Source organism: Euprymna scolopes, chromosome 46 (genome assembly GCF_053919585.1).
Source record: "Euprymna scolopes isolate OS-2025 chromosome 46, ASM5391958v1, whole genome shotgun sequence".
Classification (NCBI taxonomy): Eukaryota; Metazoa; Mollusca; class Cephalopoda; order Sepiida; family Sepiolidae; genus Euprymna; species Euprymna scolopes.
Window position 1 is genome coordinate 4,964,041 of NC_136527.1, and position 24,983 is coordinate 4,989,023.

Here is a 24,983-nt window from a genome sequence, read left to right on the forward strand (position 1 = left end):
CCTCATGAGGATATTTTCCCCTGCAAGTAAACCCTGGCTATAATTCTCCACGTTAAAAAAAACGACCCTGGTGTCTAACTCTGTCTCGTGGGGAGGCATTGTAAATAGGTACAATATTACAAATCACATTTTATTCGCGGCCCAAAAAAGATCTCAGTATGGCTAACCGGAACCCACACTGGCTTTTACAAGGAACCGTGCAGTCGTGCACCTTTTTCCAAGTGATGTTACCTCAAGTAACGGCACGAACCTGGATATTCCACCAGACTGGATTAATTATTGTCTTGGAATCAACTAAGGGGTTTGTATTACTGTACACATAGATTCGAAAAAGTTGTCAAAAAACAAATATATAACAAATAAATGTTATCAAAGGCAAGATAAGTTACTTTTCTACCAAACTGGATATATTTTTCGTGTTTTTATTCAATGTAACATGTTTATTCAGCTCGAAAACCATACAGTGTTTACCGATGTATTGGAAAATTCAAGATAGCCTCTGACTCCCTCTTTAACACAGTAAGTTTGGGAAAAAGTGTAATAAATAAAAAACTGGATAAAATACTGTTAAAAACTCGCTCAATATATGTTACCGTGACATAGCTTGACATATATTCGGCGGGTTTTTAATAGTATTTTTCTAATTTTTTATTTATAACACCTTTTCCCAAACTTACCGTGTTAAAGAGTGAGTGAGGCGCCATTACATCAAAAGTATATTTTCAAATATTTGTACTGGTGTTTTGTTTTCCTAATTTCATTCATCCAGAAGAAGTCTCGCAATAAAGACGAAACGTTGGGGAACACACTTGGTATATATAAAAACCCAGCACCCATCTATAAATAGCATTAATTTTGAAAGTAGCAATAATGTGCTGAAATGTTTAGCATAACCAGTATACGACTGGTTTTACTAACATTGCCTTTTATCATCCTAATTTTTAATCGAATTTTTTATCACTCGTAAATGTATATTTTAATCGACTTTTCATTGACTCTTTTTATCATTCGTAACTATATATTTCACTTCTATTTTTAATATTTTATCTCCACCTGATGATGATTCAAGAAAGAATCGAAAGCGCTCGTGTGAACCATGGAACATTTGTAAATACCTTCCATCTTGAAGTTAAAAAAATCTTACGAAAGATCGAAAAAATGAAAAAAAGAATCATTAAGCAAGGTATCTCTGTTGTTTTTAATAATGTTTGCTTGAATATATATATATCCTGAATATATATATATATATATATATATATATATATATATACTAGCATGGGTGCCCGGCGTTGCCCGGGTATTTGGAGGTGTATGTTGAGCCAAAAAAAAAAAAGTGGTCAATTTTTTTTTTTTTAATTTTGACCCCTATTATGACCCCTTAAAATTTATTGTTTTGGGCTCAAATCAAGTTATTAAGTTAGATGCATGGCCAAGGAACCTATATCTAAAAGTTCAAGTGTTTATACCCAAAATTGACGGAGGAGTTTGGTAGAGTTCTGAAAGGTCAAATCGTTAAACTTTGACCCCCTTAATCGCCAAATTTCTGGCTGAAAACTGATCACATCGATTTTCCCAAATCTCAGTACCCTGTATATTAATTTCGAGTCTGTAGACTTAAAATTGACAGAGTTATTGCGTAGGTAAATGTACACACACAGACACACGGATACATAGATACACGGACAGACAGACAGACAATTTCACTTTTATAGATATATATATTAGATGTATATATATATATATTATATGTGTATATATATATATTAGATTATATATATATATATTATATGTGTATATATATATATATATATATTAGATTATATATATTAGATGTATATATATTAGATGTATATATATATATTAGATGTGTATATACATATATTAGATGTATATATATATATTAGATGTATATATATATATATGTATATATATATTAGATGTGATGTATATATATATATTAGATGTGATGTATATATATATATATATATATATATATATATATATATATTAGATGTGATGTATATATATATATATTAGATGTGATGTATATATATATATGTATATATATATTAGATGTGATGTATATATATATATATATATATATATATATATATATAGTACATGTATATATATATAGTACATATATATATATATATATATATATATATATATTAGATGTATATATATATTAGACGTGAATATATATATTAGATGCATATATATGTATTAGATGTGTGTATATAAATATATATTAGATGTGTGTGTGTGTGTGTATATATATCAGTCGCGTACACACACACACAATCGCGCGCACTTGCTACTAAGATGTTTGCAATGTGAACCTATCCACTGCTATGTAGACCAAGAAATATTCTTTCTCTAAAGAATTTTTGGATTTGCTAAAAAAGGGGGGGGGGTATTTTTGCGTGTGTCGTTTGATTTATAATACTTATGTTGTGGGGCAAATTAAAGTCGTTTTGGTTTTTTATTTTTAACTTGTTCAGTAGTAAAAACAAAACAAAAACATTAATATGGAATCGGATGTACTTTAATTTCTTGTTGTAACTTTTTTTTAATCATCTGGGAAAAAAAATCAGTTATTATTGTTGGAATCAGGACATTGAACTTATTGCAGGGGGAGAGGAGACATATATATATATATATATATATATATATATATATATATATATATATATATATATATATACATATACATATATATATATATATATATATATATATATATATATATATATATATTAGTATACATTATATGTTATTTTATTTGTTATTGTTTTTGCGATACGTTTTGAATGAATTCAATTATTTATATGAAAGTGTATTTTTACCTAAATGCGAGTTGGGAATAATTTTTCCTTTAACCAATTTGGTGCCCCCAAATGGGGAGCGGCATATATATATATATATATATATATATATATATATATATATATATATATAGCCAGTAGAGTTTAGTTTCCTTGAAGTACATCCAATGAAACAACATGTGTCTACCAAAGAGTGCTCAATGAGTGAACAGAGCAGGTATATTAAATTTATTTATACAAACATTAATGGCTACATATATGCATACATGTTTCTCTGTAATCACCCGCGTTGGGGGACTACGTCTTCAGGCCAAGAATTACCGTCGAAAACTGATATTTCAATCAAAAAACATTTCCCTATTTCGTTTGTAAAGTTAGAATGTAACCTGGGTGAGAGTCATAACTCGGTGAGAGGACAAGTGAGGTCCTTGAAGGCTTCTTCACTATTAGGACGAAATTTCGGAAATCGTAAAACTGAATTTCATATGAAAACAATGGTATTTACGTATTTTTTACAAAAGTGCCCAGCGTAGTATAAACACCCCAATCTCCCCTTGGCCCTTCTTCGTATTTTTAAGATGATTATATCCAAAAATTACGAAAATCGATAAGGCAGAAAATTATTTATTAAAGAAAATAAAGAATAGAATTCGATGAAAACGATCACACAAGAGAGTTCAAAATGGAGGTAATTTTTCGTTTCGATTTAAACAAGATGACTGCAATTTTTCACCTGCTAACACGATTAAAGTTGGGGGGGGGGTTGTTTTGTTTACTAATTCAGTAATATTCCGGTAATTTCGACTGCATAATTCGGAAACTACCGTTGTAACTTATTAGAATTTACAAAATAAATCAGTATAAACCGTTGCTTTTTTTTTATCTGAAAACTCCATTTATCGACTACAAAATTTCGTCCCAATAGTGTAGAAGCGCCGGTTAATATTATCATATATTATTTAGAGATAAAAACACTGAATAAATTTAACGAGGTTTTTACAAAAGTGCTTAATACCAAACTATGTTAATGTTAAAATAAATAAATAAATAAATAATAAAACCAACTGTCCAAAACATTAGCATGTTCAGTGTAGCAGCAGTAGCACCGTAGCGTCGCGTAATATCTATCTATATATAAAAAAGTGGAATTGTCTGTGTGTCTGCGTGTGTACATTTCCCTACGAAATAACTCTGTTAATTTTCAGTCTACAGACTCGAGATTTGAAATAAGCTTCTTTCTTAGAACTGCACGCCTGTGGAAATCTGTTCCGTCTGCCTGCTTCCCACCTGACTACAACTTGGATGTCTTCAAGTCCAACGTTAACAAATTCCTAATGAACCCCCCCCCTTAAGTAAACACTTCATCAAATCTCCACACTAACGTAATGTACTTGCAATAACCCTTATCCCTGAGTGGCTTCCGGGCCTTGATAAGTGGTGATCACTGTGTAAAAAAAAAAAAAAAAGGAGTATTGAGATTTTGGAAAATCTTTTTAATTCATTTTCGGCCAGAAATTTGTCTGTCAAGAGGTCAAAGTTCAATGATTTGACCTTTGAGAACTCTACCAAACTCCTCCGCCAATTTTGATTCTAAACACTTGAAATTTTATATGTAGGTTCCTTGGACACGGATCAAATATTTTGATTTGATTTGAGCCTAAAACAATGAATGTTAAATTGGGGTCAAAGTTTTTAAAAAAATTGGCCTCTCAGCCAGTTTTTCGTCTACACATTTGAAATTTTGCATAAAGTGTATTCAAACATGTGGCAAGACTTTTAGGCCGGTTTTGGGCCGAAAATTTGGCTACCAAGGGGTCAAAGTTCAAAAGATTTGACCTTTGCTGTGTCTAACAAACTATTCAGCCAATTTTGGGTCTAAACATTTGAAATTTTACATAAAGGGTATTCAGACATGCAGCAAGCTTTTTGATCAGTTTGGGGGCGAAAATTTGACTGCCAAGAGGTCAAAGTTGAAAGAGTTAACCTTTGCAAACTCTACCAAATTCCTCCGCCAATTTTGGGTCTAACCACTTGAAATTTTAGATGTAGGTTACCTGGACATGAGTCAAACTTTATATATATATTGTATAAGCTCCAATAATTATTGTTGAGCTTAGCATTATCCGGATAAGTCTCCTTTTGTGGAATTGATCTTTCTCTTTTCTCTTTTACTTAAAGCTATATATATATGAACGAACTCACAGACACCCAGACAAAATTATTTTTATATAATAGTAAAGATAAAGATCCTCTGATCTTGAGCACGTGGTGCAATGGGGAAAGAGGTGGCTGGTTAATTTTAATGCATCCAAAACCAAGCTTTTATCTTTACATCATCAACGTTCTGATCCCCATCTGGCATCAATTGAAATGAATGGCTCTGTCTGAGCTCCAATCTATGCCCCCCCCGGCCTGACTTTCACGAAAAAAAAAACACTCGTCTAACTGAAACCACTATCAATAACTTCCCTCACTCTTTATCTGTGCCTAAACCTTTTTTTTTTTTTTTTTTTACATTTTCACCCCAAACAAGGCAATTGCCACTTTGGTGTAGGGGGCTACTATCAGGGGCAGCAACTACTGGGGTACTATGTAGGGATTTGGGCAGCAAGATGTCGGTTCACGTTGCACTTGAACTTCTGCATGTCAGTACAGTTTGGGAAGCAGGGACCTGGAATGAAATTCTAAAGTCTAGCGGTTCTGGGGAAGATACTACTGGAGTAAAAATATCTTTTACATCTAGGGATCTCAACTGTGTGGGGGTGGGATTTTGCTGCCTGTCATATGTTATATGCACATAAAATTATGAACAGCACATGGGGCCTGAGCAAAGCTGGAGTGAACTGCTAGTATAGCATGTTTAGTGTAGCAACTATGTAATATTTGCATATATAAATATATATATATATATATATATATATATATATATATATATATATAATTGCTAGAAACCCCGTGACCTGTTGGGTCAGTATTTATTATAGCTAAGTATGGAATAGTGAGTATGTATTTATTCCCCCCCCACCACCACCACCACCACCACCTAATGAAAGCAAAATGTGGTTATTTTTAATGTCGGGGGAACAGGCTCACCAAAAGAGTATAGCATGTTTAGTGTAGCAACTATGTAATATTTACATATATATATATATATATATATATATATATATATATAATTGCTAGAAACCCCGTGACCTGTTGGGTCAGTATTTATTATAGCTAAGTATGGAATAGTGAGTATGTATTTATTCCCCCCCACCACCACCACCACCACCACCACCTAATGAAAGCAAAATGTGGTTATTTTTAATGTCGGGGGAACAGGCTCCCCAAAAGAGGGCACTTTGAAGGTAGGCAAAACTAAAGTTTCTTTAGTATAGAAAGGTTTTTCTCCTCCACTGACTGAGGACAAATTGATAAACTTGAGTGTAGCATCAGAACAGATACTATGCTGATCCTGGCCTGTGTCAGGTGCACGCTTGCACGTACAACAATGGTCACCACTTTTACCATGAGAAATCACATTGCCTAATATCAGGAAAACTACTTATTTGCAGAAAACTTAAATGCGATATTCGTTTTCAGCATACCCAAAAACATTAACTTAACAAAACTTCTATTTTTATATTCGCTTGAAAAAAAAACAATTATATTGCAGTGTTGGTCATCCGTGCCTTAAAATTTGTCTGACGTCACTTCCGATGAATGGCTTTGTAAACAAAGATACATTAATCGACTTAGTCCCAGAAATAAACGAAGCAGCTTACGATTTGAAAACTGACTTTTTTATTTATTTATTTATTTAAATAAATAAATATTATTAGTAGGGGGGGGGGCCAAGAAAATTTAAAATCTTAACTCTACCTAACTTTTCATGTTTAGTGAGGTGTGTGTCACTATAGGCAACAAACTGAAAAAATGGATAAAATATATATATATATATATATATATATATATATATATATATATATATAATAAGTAGCTGTTACCAAAGGCCAGATAAATTACTCTTCTACCTACCTCGATGATTTTGTGTGTGTTATTTTAAAACGTTTATTTAGTTTGAAATGCAAATAGTGCCGAGTGCTTAAGTTAAACCAACAAAGATGGCGGAGGTGAGGCTGTCACCTTTGGAGTATCAGGAATCGTTCAAAACTAGAAAATAAGATACAGTACTGATAAAAAAAAATAAACTGCCTGTTATACAAGTATTTTAATGGTGAATGCTCTGACGAACTGCAGACACTTGTGCCCCCACGACGTAGACACCCTCGACAAACCTGACAGACAGCTAAATCCCACCCCCACACAGTAGAGATCCCTAGATGTAAAAGAGCTTTTTACTCCAATAGTTTCTTCCCCAGAACCGCTAGACTCTGGAATTCCATTCCAAGTTCCTGCTTCCCTAACTGTACTGACATGCAGAAGTTCAAGTGCAACGTGAACCGACATCTTGCTGCCCAAATCCCAACATAGTGCCCCAGTAGTTGCTGCCCCTGATAGTAGCCCCCCACACCAAAGTGGCAATGCGCCTTGTTTGGAGTGAAAATGTAATAAAAATAAAATAAATAAAAAAAAAAACAATAAATGTCACGGTGATATTTATTTGGAATGAAACCAGTATTTTTATGCCGCCCCGTTTAGTGTCATTTTTGGTAAATTTTTACCCGGTTTCCACTTTAACATTTTCTTTTAAAATGACGACTTTTATATGTTTTCGAGTATGCTGAAAACGAATATCACATTTAAATTTTCCACAAAGTAGTAGTTTCCCAGATATTAAGCGATGTCATTTCTTATGTTATTGCTGGTGGCAATCTTGGTACGTGCTCGTGCGTGTAAACTAGGGGTCCATGGAATATTGCTGGGGGTCCACAGGCAAAACATAACAAAATGGGGGTCCACAACGATATTTTGGTGGTCCATGAAGAAAACCAACTCAGAATAGATTTTATTATTAAAAATTGAATTTCTACTGTAATTTTGTATAATTTTTTTTTCAATCATTCAAGTTATTTGAACTACAATATTTCTATTTAACAGGTTTACCTCAAACATTTATCTTGCACTCTGTTTCTAAACATGTGTTTTATTTGTAGAAAATTTTATAAAAATGGATAGCAATATATATAGTTATATCCTTACATCATCAACGCTCTGATCCCCATCTGGCATCAATTGAAATGGATGGCTTTCGTCTTGGAGAAGCCCATGTTTTGACAAGCTTCTGGGTTTGACCTTTACTCCTGAACACAAATAGAACACGTACATCAAGTCTGTTGCCAAGGTCGCTGGAGAGATGGTGGGATCCTTCTACCACTCCAGAAGATATCTCACTACTGATGCAATTCTCTATCTATATAAAAGCCAAGTACGTCCAAGGATGGAATACTGCTGCCATATCTGGGCAGGAGCTGCTAAAAACAGCCTATCCTGCCTTCACAGAGTACAAAATAGACTTTGTAGCTTACTGGGGGATGCCCTTTTCTCTTCCCTGCAACTTCTCTCCCACAGAAGAGACGTTGCGAGCCTATCTTTGTTTTATCGTTATTTCCATGGCAGGTGCTCGTCTGAACTCCAATCTCTGCCCTCCCCCTTACCAATCTTTTACGAAAAACACCCATCTAGCTGAATCCACTGTCAAAAACTTTCCCCACTCTTTATCTGTGCCTAAATCAAAACGTAGATTCCATGAACAAAGCTTCTTTCTTAGAACTGCACGCCTGTGGAACTCTGTTCTGTCTGCCTGCTTCCCACCTGACTACTACCTGGATGTCTTCAAGTCCAACGTTAACAAATTCCTGATCAACTGTCCCCTTAAGTAGACACTTTATTAAATCTCCACACTAACGTACCGTACTTACAACAACCCTTATCCCTGAGTGGCTTCTGGGGCTTGATAAGTGGTGACCACTTTGTAAAAAAAGAAAATATTATGAACTGCAGTAATTGTATTACCAGCTGTGTAAATATATTATATATATATATATATATATATATATATATATATAGTAATTTATAAAATATATATGGCGATTAAGCTACACTGAATATTCGGCGTTTCATCCACTTATAGGCTTCAAGAAGCAACCACAGAATTCGCGCATAAGCCTGACGAATCCTATAAGTGGATGAAATGCAGAATATTCAGTGTAGCTTAATCGCCATATATATTTTATAAATTACTAACTAGCTCTATATTGATATTGAGCACTTTTGAAGTCAATACTTAAAGTTTACGCACAAATCTATACTTTCGTATATTGAATTTATGTGAGTAAATGAAGTAGTTATATATATATATATATACATATATATGTATAATACTTGTTTATTGTTATATAAACATGCTCACATCCCGCTGCTACAAATAGCCACTTGTTTCAATCAAAAGTTCAATGAATATAAAAAAACCCGAGTATATATACATATATATATATATATATATATAGGTTGTTTTTTTTTCAAACATCCCATGGCTACTCCAAGTAAAAAGAAGTACCGACAGTACTCCGTTGAATATTTGAATCGAAACCAATGTGCCTCATATGCATGGATGTACTTTCGAATGATAACATGCAACCTTCTAAACTAAAAATCCATCTAGAAAAGAAGCAAAGAGGAAGGAAAGATAAACCAGTAGAATACTTTAAAAAACTTTGTGATGCCAAGCTCAAAAAACTGTCTCAAGTGATGGTTCACTGGCATCATATGAAATTAGCAAAGGCAGGAAAACCCCAAAATGTTGGTGAAACAGTAATTCTACCAGCAAGGCTAATCTGCTTGCCAGTCGGTTTGCCTCAAACTCCACACTGAACTCGGTACACCACTCACTCCCTGATTTTCCTCTGCGAACAGACGCCACACTTGACGATTTGAAAATCACCCCTTCTCAGGTACATGCTATTATAAAAAACCTAGACACCTCAAAAGCATGTGGACCAGATCTCATCCCGGCTGTGCTATTAAAAAAATGCTCTGCCGAGGTTGCTCCAGTTCTGTCCAAACTTTATAATAAATGCCTTAACGAATCTTGTTTTCCCGACTGCTGGAAAACCGCCTCTGTGGTACCAGTCTTCAAGAATTCTGGTCAAAGAACTGACCCACTAAATTATCGCCCCATTAGCCTCCTCCCGCTTTTCGCCAAAATATTTGAGTCCTTAGTTAATCAAGCCCTAGTCCAGCACCTAACAGCTGCTAAACTCCTGACTGACAAACAATATGGATTCAGGCAAGCCCGTTCAACAGCAGATATCTTAACTGTAGTTTCTGAACGTATATACCGTTCATTGGATAAAACAGGGGAGGGTAGAGCGGTGGCCCTTGATATATCTAAGGCTTTTGACAGGGTATGGCACGATGGTCTTCTAAGGAAAATTAGATCATATGGAATCACTGGAAGAATTCATAATGTAATTAAATCCTTCTTAAGTAATAGAAAAATCAAAGTTGTCCTCGATGGACATACATCCAAACAATATGACATAAATGTGGGAGTACCTCAGGGGTCTATCCTTGGACCTCTATTATTCCTGATATTCATAAATGACCTCCCTGATAAAATTGTTTCGGAGATGGGTATATTTGCCGATGACACCACTCTCTATAACAGATATGAGGGGAAAACAAATGAACACATATCCAAGGAAATGGCAGAAACACTAGAGGATGACCTCCAATCCGTAGTGGAATGGGGACAAAAATGGTTGGTCACATTCAATGCTGCTAAGACTAAGCTTGTTTCCTTCAATAACTACAAGAAACCTTCTCTACCACCAATAGCAATGGCCAAGAACACATTGCCTGAAAGTACTTCTTTTAAACTCCTCGGCCTAACGTTTACAGGGAATATGAACTGGAATAGATATATTGAGAGCATTGTCAAGGCTGCTGCAAGGAAGGTTGGCTCCCTCTACCGTGCTAGAAAACTACTTACGCCTGACAGTATCCTATACCTCTATAAGGCAACCATTCACCCATGTATGGAGTACTGTTGTCACATCTGGGCTGGTGCATCTGCTGCTTGTCTCTCGCTCCTGGACAGGGTTCAAAAGAGAGTCGCCAACCTGATAGGTCCTGAACTGTCATCTAGGCTTCAGCCTCTGTCCCATCGACGAGATGTTGCATCCCTCTGCTTGTTCTACAAATACTTTAATGATGACTGCTCTGACGAACTGCAAACACTTGTACCTCCCCGACGTAACTACCCCCGACAAACCCGACAAGCTACTAAGTCTCATCCCTTTACAGTAGAGATCCCTAGGTGCAAGAAAGCCTTTTACACCAATAGTTTCTTCCCCAGAACTGCGGGTCTTTGGAACTTCCTTCTGGGATTCTGCTTTCCCAACTGCACTGATATGCAGAAGTTCAAGTGTAATGTTAACAAACATCTTTCTACTCATCTCCCTTCATAACCATCGCGCTAATTAAGTCCCTGATAGTAGCCCCCTGCTCCAAAGTGGCACTGTGCCTTGTTTGGGGTGAAAATTAAATAAAAAAAAAAAAGTTATGAAAATGCCAGTGAAATTTTTTTTTTTTTACATGGAGTTCACCACTTATCAAGGCCCAATGGCCACTCAGGGATAAGGGTTATTGTGTGTACAATAATCAAAGGGATAGTGTAGCAATAGTATTGGAGAATTGATAAGGTGTCATTACTTAGGGGGGGGGGGTTCATCAGGAATTTGTTTGTGCTGGACTTGAAGACATCCAGGTTGAAGTCGGGAGGGAAACAGGCAAGCGGAACAGAGTTCCACAGGCATGCAGTTCTAAGAAAGAAGCTTTGTTCATGGTATCTACGTTTTGATTTAGGCACAGATAGGGAGTAGGGAAAATTATTGACAGTGGTTTCAGCTAGTCGGGTGTTTTTTGAGAAATATTGGTGAGGAGGGACCAGAGAATGGAACTCAGACGAGCACCTGCCATGGAAATAACGATAGAACAATGACAAGCTCGCTACGTTTCTTCTGTGGGAAAGAGGTTGCAGGGTAGAGAAAAGGGCATCCCCCACCAAGCCACAGAGTCTATTTTGTACTCCGTCAAGGCAGGATAGGCTGTTTTTTGCAGCCCCCGCCCAGATGTGGCAGCAGTACTCCATCTTTGGACGTACTTGGCTCTTATATAGATAGAGAATTGCATCATTAGTGAGATATCTTCTGGAGCGGTTGCTAATTCCATTCCTTTAAGCAAGTCTTCTGTGTCACGATACATTGATTAAATGGCAGTGGATGTAGAAAAACAATTGATAGTCCATTTGCAAGTGAAACAGTTTGCCCTTCAATTTGATGAATCCATTTTAAGATATAATGAGGCCATTTTTTTTTTTTTTTTTTTTTTTTTTTTACATTTTCACCCCAAACAAGGCGCATTGCCACTTTGGTGTAGGGGGCTACTATGTTGGGATTTGGGCAGCAAGATGTCGGTTCACGTTGCACTTGAACTTCTGCATGTCAGTACAGTTAGGGAAGCAGGAACTTGGAATGGAATTCCAGAGTCTAGCGGTTCTGGGGAAGAAACTACTGGTGTAGAAAGATCTTTTACATCTAGGGATCTCTACTGTGTGGGGGTGGGATTTAGCTGTCTGTCGGGTTTGTCGAGGGTGTCTACGTCGTGGGGGCACAAGTGTCTGCAGTTCGTCAGAGCATTCACCATTAAAATACTTGTAGAACAGGCAGAGGGATGCAACGTTTCGTTGATGAGACAGAGGCTGAAGCTTAGATGCCAGTTCAGGGCCTATCAGATTGGCGACTCTTTTTTTAACCTTGTCTAGGAGCGAGAGACTAGTAGCAGATGCACCGGCCCAAATGTGACAGCAATACTCCATCCATGGGCGAATGGTGGCCTTATAGAGGTACAGGATACTTTCAGGTGTCAGTAGTTTTCTAGCACGGTAGAGAGAGCCTGTTAGATTTAACAGTGATATTGGAAGATATGTAGATACTTACATTGGAAGATCTGTGGAGAGATGCAACTAGATAGGTCATCGAACATCTGGGAACATGAACCACCACCGATAACATCAAATAGAAAAGTGACAGCGTTCTACGACAAAGACATACAGGCAGGCAGATACATAAAAGACAAGGCCATCAAGCCAGATATAGTAATATGGAACAAGCCCGAAAGGACTGCACTCATTATCGACGTCACAGTCCCAAACGACTTTGGCCTTAATAGAGCAGAACGGGAAAAGATAACAAAATATCAGGACGTAAAAAATGATCTAAAAACAACATGGTCTCTGAAAGAAACAAACATTATACCAGTTGTGATAGGAGCAACTGGCTTAATAAAAAAGAATCTTCATAAATACTTAGAAGCAATCCCTGGAAAACCAAGCTGTAAGGAAATACAAATAGCAGCCATAAAGGGAACAATATTTATTCTTAAAAGAGTCCTCGGATATAAATTTTAATCATAGCAGAATCAAGTGTTAGCTCCAGGAGGAGTTAGCTCCCTTGATCTCTGAAAACTAACTGAAGTTAAATAATATATATATATATATATATATATATATATATATATATATATATATATATATATATATATAGAGAGAGAGAGAGAGAGAGAGAGAGAGAGAGAGAGAGAGAGAGATGAATAACGACAGCCGAATCTTTGTTTAAGAAAGCTCAAATCAGAACTTTTAATGCATATATATGCACACACACACACACGCACACACAGAAACAATTCCTGGAAGACCAAATACAGATAGCAGCCATAAAGGGAACAACGTCTATTCTTAAAAGAGCCCTCGGATATAAATTTAAATCATAACAAAATCAAGTGTTAGCTCCATGGGAACATGAACCACCACAAATCACATCAAACAGAAATGTGACCGTGTTCTATGAAAAAGACATACAGGCAGGCAGATACAGAAAAGACAAGGCCATCAAACCAGATATTGTTATATGGAACAAGCCTGAAAGAACTGCGCTCATTATCCATGTCACAGTCCCAAATGATTTTTGCCTTAACAGAGCTGAACGGGAAAAGATAACAAAATATCAGGACCTAAAAAATGATCTAAAAACGACATGGTCTCTGAAAGAAATAAACATTATACCGGTTGTTATAGGAGCAACTGGTTTAATAAAAAAGAACCTTCAAAAATACTTAGAAGCAATCCCTGGAAAACCAAGCTGTAAGGAAATACAAATAGCAGCCATAAAGGGAACAGTATCTATTCTTAAAAGAGCCCTCGGATATAAATTTAAATTATAATAGAAGGAGCCCCTTGATCTCTTCAAACTAACAAAAGTAAAATAAAAAATAAAAAAATCAAGGACCCTAAGAGGAAATGCTTTTTGCTAGAAATCTTGTGACCGACACAAAAGGTGAAATAATTTTTGCAGAAGTTGTTACTTATTTCCCGGAAAACAACATTCCACTCAAAAATATAATCGCTTATAGGCATATATACAAAGGTTTTGTAAAAAAAAAACAAGACATTGTGTTTGGATCGGCCATGTTTAATAAAAGATTGTGTTTTTGTTTTTTTTTATTCCAAAAATGTTTCATTATGTTAATTTTATCATTTTTTTATTTGCTGTCCTGCCCTACATAAGAAAAATGTTCATGAAAGGAAAAATATAATTTAAAAAGATTACTTTACATTAGTTACGCAAAAAAATTAAATTAAATTAAAATTTTAAAAAATACAGAAAAATCTTTACAACATATATTGTATTCCAAAATGTAAGTAAATTGATCAAGTTTTTTTTAGTTTTTTTTGTTAACTAAGAAAATCAAATTTTGTAAAAAAAAAAACAAGACATTGTGTTTGGATCCGCCATGTTTAATAAAACATTTTGTATTTTTTTTTATTCCAAAAATGTTTCATTATGTAAATTTTATTATTTTTTTTATTTGTTGTCCTACCCTCCATGTTCATGAAAGGAAAATATAATTTAAAAAGATTACTTTACATTAGTTACGCAAAAAAAAAATTTTTAATTGCAAAAATCAATATTAAATGAAAAACACAAAGTGTTGGTTTTCTTATTGTAGAATTGTTTGACCAAAAAAAAAAAGAAAAAAAAAACTTGTTTATTTATTTTTTTTTTTTGCACTTAAAAAAAATTGTTACATTAAACATTGCAGATCCAAACACAATGTCTTGTTTTTCTTAAAGGGAAAACAACTCAATTCGAACTACCAAGATTTTAAAACCAACCTTGTAATGCCTACAGTTTATTATGAATCATCAAAATTAGTAAAAAAATATGATTATATATATCTCTGAACAATGTATATTTAGGCAGCATTTTTTCATTCAAACAAACACTGTTAAAGACTTCCCCATCTTGGTTGTTATAGTCACAACGTTTCGGCCGTTTTGCCCTCCAGCCTTCATCAGGTGTTTTGTAACGAACTGGGGAACCGTTTGTTAGGAGTCTCAAACCCAACCCTTTATTATTATTACAGGGGTACTGTGTTCGGACTCCGGCTAGGCTCTGGGACATAGTTGCTGATTCTCTGTTTTGAATGTTACTTTTTCACTGCCTTCGTTCAGGATTGAACTCAGCACCTTTGGGTAACTGTAAACTTTGATACAACGTCTAGGACCACTCGGCCATATGTCACTAGGACAATTCTTAGTTGGTTTTTGTTAATGTTAAACCTATGTTGTTATTCAAGGTTTTCTCTCTCTATCAGAGGTGTCCAAATTGCATTCAGCTCTATGCTTGGTTTGCTCAGTAGGTTGTTATGTCCGAGCATGTGAGCTGTTTCTTTAAGTTTTCTCACTTTCCAGTGGGTCTCTCTATTTATTATTTTTACTTTATCCCATAGGGGGCGATAGTGTCCCCTCTTGGTTAGGTTCGACACTCCTAACAAACGGTTCCCCAGTTCGATACAAAACACCTGATGAAGGCCGGAGGGCAAAACGGCCGAAACGTTGTGACGATAACAACCAAGATGAGGAAGTCAGTCCGACAATCTCAATCAATGAAAACACGTCATCTCAAAAATACAGACAATTACTATACAAAGGTTTTATTGCACATTTAAAAAAAGCTGTCCCGCAAGTATTTTGTATTCACTGCGTGATACACCGTCAACACTTATTTGCAAAGAAAATGAGTGCACGTCTGCATGAATGCCCTTACTGTCGTAATACAAGTAGTTAACCATATTAAATCAAATTCTCTCAGAGACAGCCTTTTGCATGAATTATGTAAGCAAAATGGAGAAGAGTTCGAGCGGCTTGTATTACATACAGAGGTGAGATGGCTATCAAAGGGGAACTGTCTTCAGCATTTCATTGCATTTTGCGATTCTATTGTTTCCTTTCTTGCTTGCACACAACTTGGAGAACAGCTGTTTGCAAATAAATGTGATGTGTTTTTCTTATCAGATATATTTGAAAAACTGAATTCACTTAATAAACAGCTCAAAGGAAAAGATTCTGATCTGATATCTAGTAAAAGTGCTATTGCTGCTTTTCTGAGGAAACTACAGTTGTATATGAATAATATCAGGTGTTGTGTATTTGAACAGCTTCCTTTTTTGGCCTCTGTTAGCAGCGATTTGCAAGATGAATTGCATTATATGCTGAATATATGGAAAATATGCATGCAGATATGCAAACAGTTTAGTGACCTACTCGTGATGGTTATACCAACTTGGCTTTCAATTCCTTTCAAAGTTAATGTTGCCGATATAGACATATCTTTGCAAGAGCCTCTCATTGAATTACAAAGTGATGAAATTATCCGTGCAAAATTTAAAGAAGGAAAGTACAAAAAGATGTTGCTACAAAGTACCATTCGCTCTGGGATAAAGAAAGCACAGCTCTACGTTATTGCTTTTCCAACATCTTATTGAATCGGGATTTAGTCGTGTTTCTCAACTGTTATCAAAAGCTCACAATAGACTTGACATTTTGAAAAGAGGAGACCTTCGACTATCATTAACATCGATGGAACCAGATTGAAAGAAACTCGCCGAGCAACATCAACCACAGGGATCTCACTGAATAAAAATGCCTATCTCTCTTCTTTTTTTTTTTACACATTCCACTTTAACTGTTTATCAAAAATTTTAACCAGTGTACATAAATGCTGCAGTGAATTCAATTGCCTGAACAGCTCTGATCTCCATCGGCTTGACCATGGAAGAAACCTTGTAATATTGTTGGTTGGTTGTTTTTGTTTTACGGCATATCAACCTTTTTCAGGTTATTTAATGCCGAATCAAGTTATTTTGAGGAACGATTTTTAATGGAGTATTTTTTTTAAAGTCAGATTCTATTTAACCCATAGTTGGGACCTTAACAGGTACTACCACTCCAGGTCAGAGTGGACCTGGGAGCAATAGCAATTAAAGGGTGGCTCCACACTCCCCAAGGCCCGCAAGGTGGGGCCTCACCATCTGATATAGTTTTAGGTCATATCCAGGACCCTTGTAATATTGTAATACTGTAATAATATTGGTAAAGAATTATTATCACTCTAATTTAGATTATTATTATTATTATTATTATTATTATTATTATTATTATTATTATTATTATAGTTGTTGTCGAATACTTTATTTGCGTTAAATTAGTTTTCATTTAAAAATAAAGCTTAATTATATATTTCTTTGGTTATTAAAACCTCAAAATTTATATTTGTGAAAAATAGAAGATTGTCTTATGACCAATAATTATGAAGGGGTCCACCAAAATAAAAAGAAGGGAAAAGGGGTCCATGAATAAAAAAAGGTTGAGAACCACTGGTACTGGTGTAAACGCAACCCCGAGAACTACGCTCAGGCGCGCGTACCAAGACGGCCACCAGCAATAAGGTAAGAAATGACATTGCTTATTATCCGGAAAACTACTTATTTGCGAAAAAATTAAATGCGATATTCATTTTTAGCATACCCGAAAACCTTTAAAAGTCCTCATTTTGAAGGAAAATGATGAAGTGGAAAAATGTACCTTTTTTTTTTTTTCTCTTTTTTTTGTTTCGCGGCTTTCAAATTGTAAACTGTTTCGGTCATTTCCGGGACTGACTCTGGATTCTCCGTTAAAGTACAGGAATACTTTAGGTGGCCGTTCTTTACAAGTGTCGATGTGTGTGCGGGTAGGGGGGGGTTAAAGCGCCTGTTTGTATTTTATTATTTTTTTCGTTAAACACGTGTATATTTAAAAAAAAAAATGCTTTTGTTTTTCTTGAGGTGGAGGTGGGGAGTAAGAATTTAAAAATTTTATTTATAAATATTTACTGTGGCTTTTTTTTTTACTAGTATAATTAATAACAAAGTGCTTAATAAGATAATCGATAGATCGATTTTTTTTAAATATGTCGTTTTAAGCAAAAACAATATTACGTACTTAATTGTCATGTCGAAAACAGTAATTCATCCAGGTTGTTCTAGTGCACTTATTGAACCGCGCTATTTTTAAAATAATATTTTCAAGTTAAATTCAAGTTTTACAATATCTTTTTTTTATTGTTAGGTGAAAGTACAGAATGGTTACAAAACCCCTTCTTCTTCCCATGTTAAGAATGGCTTTCTAAATAATTACATTATTATGTCAGCACGGTTCAATGAGTGTACTTATATCCAAAAATTACGAAAAATCGCCGGATAATGATGCACTTTTGTTACCGTGCTGAAATAATAACGTTATTTAGAAAGTCATTCTTAACATGAGGAGGGTGTTTTCTAACTATTCTCTATTTTCACTTAATAAAACTCAAATTTAACTTGAAAATACTATTTAAAAAAAAAAAAAGGCTGTTATAACAAAAGTGCATAAGCACTAATAATCTATATATCTATAAAAGTGAACGTGTATGTGTGTCTGTGTATATTTTTTCTGTCAATTTTTAGTCTATAGACTCGAAATTTGATATACAGGTTACTGAGATTTGGGAAAATCTTTGTATTTAATTTTCGGCCAGAAATTTGGCTGTTAAGGGGTCGAAGTTCAACAATTTGACCTTTGAGAACTCTAACAAACTGCTCCGACAATTTTGGGTCTCTAAACACTTGAAATTTTAGATATAGGTTCCTTGGACATGGATCTAACTTAATAACTTGATTTGAGCCCAAAACAATAAATTTTAAGGGGTCATAATAGGGGTCAAAGTTTAAAAAATTGACCGCTTTTTTTTTTTTTTTTTTTTTTTTTGCTCAACATACACCTCCAAACACCCGGGCAACGCCGGGCTGAAATGCTAGTCGAGTATAAATTTATAGTTAAAATTGATTTTTACGGAAAATTGGGTAAAATCGCATTTTTTCTTAGACATTATAAAGTAGGCAGTAGAAGCCTACACGCAGGGGACATAACTCCGAAAGGAATATTTTAGATTACTTGTGTTATGACTGCAAATATTCAGTATCTATAGTGATAGTCTTTTTATTATTATTATTATTATTATTATTATTATTATTATTATTATTATTGAAACCCCGATAGCAGTTGTTCTGCTCGATGAATTTTCGTAATTTTTGGATATATTACTATTTTCTATATGACAATTAAGTACGTAATATTGCTTTTGCTTAAAATATATATATATATATTTATAAAATCGATTTGTCGACTATCGCTTAACAAGCACTGAAACAATTCTAATGTGTGTGTATATATAATCTATTTAATATATGTGTGTGTATCTAAAGTGTATGTATATAATCTAATGTGTGTGTAATATGTGTGTGTAATGTATGTGTGTGTATGTGTAATATGTATGTGCGTGTAATATGCGTGTGTAATATGCGTGTGTAATATGTGTGTGTAATGTGTGTGTATGTGTAATATGCGTGTAATATGTGTGTAATATGTGTGTGTAATATGCGCGTGTAATATGCGTGTGTATGTGTGTGTAATGTATGTGTAATATATGTGTGTGTGTAATATGTGTGTGTAATGTGTTTATGTAATATATATGCATGTGTGTGTAATATATCTGTAATATATATGTGTGTAATATATGTATATATTTATATATGTGCCATGTGCGTGTGTGTATAATAAAACTAATATGTGTAATATATTTGATATATGTGTGTGTATAATATATTTGATATGTGTGTGTAATATATCTGATTAATGTGTGTGTGAATGTGTGTGTAATGTGCACACGCAATAAAAAAAAATACGAAAATGTGGCTCGTCTTATTTGTTATTATTATTCACTTCTCACTAGTTGTGAAACATTTTGAAAAATAAAAATATTGAATTATTTACGTGTGCAAGATTTGTTGTCTGTCTTGATTCGGCTCGGTTCCGAATTTTCCGACTTGATATTATTAATGTTAGATTATTACGAAACTACGGCTGAGACATTTTTGATACGAGAAACGAAAAGAAGAAAAAAAAAATTCATGACTTGTGAAGCATTTATTTTAGCTTTTGGCCGACAAAACACAAAGAATTTGCTTTCAAAATAAACAAAGAACGAATCAGGTAATCGATTTAATTCATTATTTTTAGTGTTTTTATTTGTTTTTGTTTTTTAGAAGGTATGATGGCGGGGTAGGGGATACTAAAAGTTCAGATTTACAAATGAAGTTGTCAATTTTCAATGTTTTTCTTCCACAGAAATATAATCAAAATAAGTAAGACATACACGTTCGGGATTCGAGACATTTCCTTCTTTCATTACTTCCCCTGTTTTCTAGACGGTGATAGACGGTTTGGAGTCCCCGACGAAACATCTTCCATTTTTTTTTTTTCTACGACCTGCCGCAGCAGCGTAGAATAGACACCCTCAACCTCCCCATGTTAAGAACGGCTTTCGGAAATAAACACCCTCCCACCACCACCTCATATTAAGAACGGCTTTCGGAATAAACATCCCCAGCCTTTCCATGTTAAGAACGGCTTTCAGAATAAACACCTCCCCATTTTAAGAACAGCTTCATGAATAAACACCCCCAACCTCCCCATGTTAAGAACGGCTTTGGGAATAAACCCCCGAAACCTCCCCATGTTAAGAACGGCTTTCGGAATAAATACCCCAAACCTCTCCATGTTAAGAACGGGTTTCGGAATTAACACCCCCAACCTCGAAAGCCGTTCTTAACATGGGGAGGTTTTGGGATGTTTATACTACGCTGAAGAATTCTATCACATTTTTAGACTAATTGTTGCTAGTACAGTGCACTTATTGATCCGCGCTATTTTTTTAAATAGTATTTTCAAGTTTCATTAAAGTTTTACGATATCTGTTTTTATTAAATTGTTAGATGAAAGTACAGAATAGTTACACAGCACCCTTCCGTCCCCATGTTAAGAATGGCTTTCTAATTAATAACACCATTATTTCAGCACGAACCAGTAAGTGCACTGGTGCAGGTGCACTGCATGCATGAGTACCTACTAATTATTAATATTATGGCGCAGTCAGTGGATGCATGCACGTCCCCGGTCGGTACTCCCTCCCACCCTCCCCTCTGTCATTTTTTTTTTTTTTTTTTTTTTTTTTTTTTATTATTATTATTATTTCTGTTTTTTCTTTTCTTTTTTTTCGGTGTATTATTATCGGATGGCCTAATCTACAAGATTATCAAAAAAATAAAACCCAAAAAACCTTAATATTTAACATTTTTAAAGGGGGTGCTCTGTACTGCTCCGTTTCTAATACAATAAATCGATCAGTGATCGATTCGATCACCCATATTGGAAGCATCAACTTTTTCGGCCAAATTTCGCGAATTTAGCCCTTTTTTTTTTTTTTTTTTTTTTTTTTTTTTTAAGCAAAAAAAAAAATGGCTAAATTCGCAAAATAGAGGTTGGGGTTTGTATTACTACACATAGATTCGAAAAAGTTGTAAAAAAATATATATATATATTTATATATATAGCAACTAAATGTTATCAAAAGCAAGATAAGTTACTTTTCTACCTAACTGGATAATTTTTTAGGGTTTTTATTTAATGTAACATGTTTATTCAGCTCGATAAGCATACAGTGTTTAGTAAACACTGTTTACCAATGTATTAGAAAATTAGAAATGGCGCCGAACTCTCTGTGGAACACGCTAAGTTTGGGGAAAATGAGTTAAAAATAAAAAACTAAGTAAAATACTATTAGAAACTCGCTCAATATATGTTACCCGGTAACCGTGACATAAGCTGACATATATTCGGTTGGTTTTATACAGTGGTCCATGCAAGAGCTTAAAAAAGGCCAGATTTGGCCTAAAAAAAGGCCAATCTGGCAATCCTTAGAAAGGCTAAATTTTCAAAATAAGATGGCGGTCTCGATTGTTGTACATTTAGTCTCATAAAAAATGTTGAAAAGAAAAAATTAAAATTATTTCGGGTTTTATTTCAGCCTTTATAAACTTTTGTCTGTAAAGTAATTAACGCCGCCGAAATACACATCTGCCATTTTTTGTATATTTTTTATTTTTAACTCATTTTCCCAAACTTACCGTGTTCAGCACTGTCAGCAGAGAGTTCGGCGCCATTTTAATTTTTTCAATACATCGGTAAACACAGTTTTTCGAGCCGAATAAACGTTTTAAAAACACTGAAAACTTATCCAGTAAGGTAGAAAAATTAACTTTTCTTGCATTCGATAACATTTATATATATTTGGGGGTTTTTTGACAACTTTTTCGAATCTATGTGTATAGTAAAACAAACCCGTAGTGACCATTCGATAATAATCTGCTGAAAAATAAAGGACGAAAATAAAAACATTACCGTACTGCTTGCACCATAATAATAATTCGTCAGTATTTTTTTTACAACCTGCCCCAGCATAGTATAAACACCCCCAACCACCCATGTTAAAGAACGGGCTGGGGGGGGGTATTCCGAAAGCTGTTCTTAACATGGGGAGGCTGGGGTGTTTATAATACGCTGGTATACGTCGTTAAAATTTACCAATTCGTCTAAGAATGTGATAAATTTCTTCAGTTAAAATATTTGTGGGAAAATGTTTCGTCGGGGACGCCGAATCATCAATCACCGTCTGGAAAACGGGAGGTAATGCAAATGCAACAATGAAATGTCTCGAGAAATATGCCGGAATGCCTGAAATACTTTCCTCAAACCCACACTTGACCTTGTGTCTAACCTGGGAAGGAGTTAAATCACGACTGTCGTAATAGATGGGCCTGGTTAAATCCAATACGAATTATCGATCGTTATTTGAAAAATGCAAAAACATAAATAAAAACACGTGTTTTTAAACCATCTTTTTTTTTTTTTTTTTTTTTTGTCGCTGAAATTAACGTTGCAGATTAGGATTGGCACTTATGGCGTCAATTAAAAGGAAACAAAATACAGAAATGTCTGTCTGATGTATGTACTCGTTACAGAACGAAAATGTCATATTCCAAAAGTCACGTAATTTGATCAAGTTTTTTTTTTTTTACTCATGAAAATCAAATTTTAAGACGAAGTGAGTCGTGTTTTCGTGGTCCATGATGAAATCCAATGAAATAAATTATGAGTGACGACTCGAATCGAAGGGTCGATTTAAGAAATCAGCCTTATGTTCAATACAGTTTAGAAAAATTGTACATTTTCATTTTCTTAATTTAAAAAAATAAAAAACTCGATCGAATTTTTGGAAAATGACATTTTCGTTCTGTAACAAATATGTACATCATACTGACTTTGTAGTATTTTTTTTTATTGACGCCATGTAGATGTGTCAGAAATTTCGTGAAAATAGTGAATAATTCCACCCCATCTTTCCAAGCTTATAACTCCTCGAAAAATCTAATTCTAGCCCTAATTTTTTTTTCAATTAAAGGAGCAAGGACCAAGGTTTTATTAAAAAAAAAAAAATTAAAAAAAACAATGTGTTTTTTTTTTTAAAAAAAGGTTTTAAACTTCGGACTTTACAGGTAAATTTCTAAAAAACGGATTTTTTTTTGTTTTAAATTTGAATATATTATTTATTGACCTTTTCTCTTCAATTTGTGATATATAAAACTATTCAACATAAATTAATTATTTACTTTTTAAGAGAAACTTGAAAATGTGTGACACTTACACAAATGGGGGGGGGTGAATTTAAAAAAAAACGTTTGTCTAAAATATTATATTCGATTTATTGGAAAGAACATAAAATTTCACATTGACCTGAAAATATCGTAAAAATTTAATCAATAGAAAAATTTTGATAGATTTTTAAAGTTTAAAAATTGAAAAATATTGAGTTCGGAAAATTCATTACTGTTTTTAAAAAAAAAAAAAAATATTTCTATTACTTTTAAAACAACTGTAATAGTTTATTTTGGAAGTATAATCCATAAAGAAAATAAATAACCCACTTTTAACAGAGAAATTACGAGATTTTTATATTTTATTCGCAGTTTCGTGTTAGGGGTGTCAAAAATTCCTACAAAAATTCTGATACACCTACGTCATGAGTGCCAATTTTTTTTTTTTTTTTTTCCATTTTCACCCCAAACAAGGCACGGTGCCACTTTGATGTAGGGGGCTACTATCGGGGACCTAAGTTGTAGAGGTACTATGTAGAGAGTTTAGCAGCAAGATGTTTGTTCACATTACACTTGAACTTCTGCATGTCAGTACAGTTGGGGAAGCAGGAACCCGGAAAAGAATTCCAAAGTCCTGCAGTTCTGGGAAAGAAGCTATTAAAGTAGAAGGCTTTCTTACATCTAGAGATCTCAACTGTGTAGGGGTGGGACTTTGCTGCTTATCAGATTTGTCGGAGGTATTTTCGTCAAGAGGGGTACCCATGTAGTTCATCAGAGCCTTTACCATTAAAATATTTGTAAAACAAGAATGGGCATGCAACATTTTGTCGATGGGACAGAGGCTAAAGCTTAGATGTCAGTTTTGGGACCTATCAGGTTGGCGACTCTCTTTTGAACTCTGTCCAGGAGCGAGAGACTATTAGCAGATGCACCAGCCCAAATGTGACAGCAGTACTCCATACATGAGCGAATGGTGGTCTTGTAGAGGTACAGGATACTTTCAGGCGTAAGTAACTTTCTAGCAGGGTAGAGAGAGCCCACCTTCTTCACAGCAGCTTTGGCAATGATCTCTATGTATCTGTTCCAACTCATGTTTCCTGTGAACGTTAAGCCAAGGAGCTTGAACGAAGTGCTCTCAGGTAAAGTATCTCTAGCCATAGCTATTCGTGGTTGGTAAGGTTTCATGTAATTATTAAAGGAAACAAGCTTTGTCTTGGCAGCGTTCAACGTTACCATTCATTT

The 24,983-nt window shown here is 34.6% G+C and overlaps 1 protein-coding gene across 2 annotated transcripts in view; it reads left to right on the forward strand.

Annotated features, from left to right (window-relative positions):
- LOC145270621 (uncharacterized) overlaps nt 1-24,983 on the forward strand; it is a 122,606-nt gene that overhangs the window by 3,491 nt on the left and 94,132 nt on the right. The window contains exon 1 of one of the 2 annotated variants that reach the window (XM_080126246.1): nt 20,114-20,241. The exons of the other annotated variant lie outside the window; for it this stretch is intronic. The gene's annotated coding sequence lies outside the window, so the exon portion shown is untranslated. Of the gene's footprint in view, nt 1-20,113; nt 20,242-24,983 lie in introns of those variants that run through there. 2 annotated transcript variants of the gene reach the window in all.